Source organism: Phalaenopsis equestris, unplaced genomic scaffold, assembly GCF_001263595.1.
Source record: "Phalaenopsis equestris unplaced genomic scaffold, ASM126359v1 Scaffold000703, whole genome shotgun sequence".
NCBI classification, from domain to species: Eukaryota; Viridiplantae; Streptophyta; class Magnoliopsida; order Asparagales; family Orchidaceae; genus Phalaenopsis; species Phalaenopsis equestris.
In genome coordinates this window covers 171,468-173,874 of record NW_018165143.1, presented here as the reverse complement: position 1 = coordinate 173,874, position 2,407 = coordinate 171,468, and positions in this window count along the sequence as shown.

The following is a 2,407-nucleotide window of genomic DNA, read 5'->3' as shown; positions in this document are numbered from 1 at the left end:
GAAAAGGTGCATTTGCCCTTAGGATTGCTCAATGTTCGTACTGTAGAGTTTGTTAGAGCATTATCCCAATAAAACCCCCCCCCACCCCGCCCCCCAAATTTTAGCTCAGAGTAGGGGGAAAGATAGAGGGAACTACTCAGACTTCATGAGAAAGATACGACAAAAGACAAATTTCATATATAAAAGAAAGTTCATACAACACTAAATAACATAAAAAAATGTTATTCATGAGAATTTGTGTTTTTTAAAATGAACAATCTTCTCCCATATTTCATCAGTTACGACTCGTTTCTCACTCATTCTCTTCTTCTTCCTCTCTCTTGATCTCTCTTCTCTTACACTCCCTTCTCTCTATATTTTTCTTTTATATAGAGAGTGAGAGCAGTAAAAAAAACCAAGTCATGACTTGTTTCTCTATAGATCGTGACTTTATTTTTCTTGTTTTTTTTATATAAAATTATTCAATTATGAATAGTTTTACAATTATTCTATGCTAATTATACCTAAAGAAAGGTTGGATCTAAATTTATATGTGACAATGCATGAAACTTATTTACAGAACCCTATGTGATAGTAGAGAAAAATAGAAAAATAGTGCTCAAAAGTGAGAATCTTTAAGAGTTTTTTTTAATTTCATAATAGGGTGTTTAGATTATTATGTTTTGTCATCAAAATAACCTTTTGAATTTATAATTATACTTTTTTTTTTACACAACATGAGATATTACATTTTGATTTGATAAACAAGTACTAAAAATATCCATTATAAACACATGAACATAGTGATTAGAATATAATTGAATTACTGCTTTTGAAAATGCTTCGATGGTCTTGCCATCTCAAGAAATGGAATCACTACTTGAAAGGCATGTTTCTCTTAGGTCCCCAAGTGAGTAGCATTGGGGCAAGCTGATGCCCTTTTGACTATATGAGTGAATTTCAAGCTTGAGTTATTTGAAATTGGTGTGTGCTCCATGATTTTGAGTCCTTTGAATTAGGTGACTGCAAAATGAGCTTGGGTGCTTTGAACTTGGCATGCATCCTGTTAGCATTATTAAGAGTGTGATTTGGGATCCCCATGCTCCTGATTCTTTGTGAGTTCACTTGATTTTTTTTGATTTTATCCTAAACTTCATATTTGGGCATATAACGAAGACTCTTGAAACTCTGAATGTTAATTACTTCATTTCCATGATGGCGCTAAAAATATGGGCATCTTATGAACATCAGTGATCAACTTTAATCAACCATTATAAGCTCTTTATGTACTGATGAAATTATAATCCATATATACTGATGATCTTGCTATCATGATTCAAGTTTATATTCACTTTTTTATTAGAGGTTGTGTGGTTGGATGTTTTTCTTATGAACTACATTTCAAATGCAAGAGTTTAAATTTAAATAATATGGAATGAGCAAAAAATTCAACTAATTTCAAACTGAGTAGTTTATTTCTGATTTCTTCAAAACTGTCCCAATTTGGTTGAGCTTTGACTACACCTATAGCCATATAGTTGTTGACACCACTATTAGCGAGCCATCGGCACCACCAACGACCACTACCCCTACTGCAACCACCACTTATATCATACCATCACCATCACCTTGCCCACCAGTCACCTTTTATCATTCATTAGTCACCACCACTATTGTTAGCCATTGTTTGCCTTCATATTTTACATTGACATTATTTTAACTCAAATCAAATTTAATTCAAAAACATCTTACTAAATAAATAAAAAACATTTAAATATAATATATTTCAAAAACATTGTATGTCACCCCCTCTATATTCTATTAACACGCACTAAATATAGTAGTAACTATATCTAACCTCTAGCATACGTGATTATTTGTTATATAATATTAAACAATGTTTTTTAAAAGAATACTATATTCGAAAATTCTCACTTGAAATATATGTCCGTTGGAAACTTAATATATAGTATTTCAATGATGCGGATGGTTAGTCAAATACATAATTTTTGTATTACATTAATCATTTTTTATTATTTTTCTATATGCTGATTATGCATAGTACTTTTCAATAAATAAAATTCTGCGCGCCATTTTAACATTTTGCCGAGGCTTTTTAAAATATGTATAGTTGAAGAAATTATTCCGTACGAACACCGCATGCAGAGATAAATATAATAGCTGATCTTCACCTCCATCACTGCCAAAAAAAAAAAAAGTTGAAAGTGGGGCCCACTGAAATACATCTTTGCAGTGATCGACGGTGGAGATCGGACACCGCATGCATCTCTGCATGCGGCGTCCGTATGGAGATCGGACACCGCATGCAGTTCCATACGGATATAGACTTCAATCATGTAAATTTCAGATAATTTTCTTAGGAAAATAGTTTAAAAATGTATTAGGTATTCAATCACAATATCAAGAG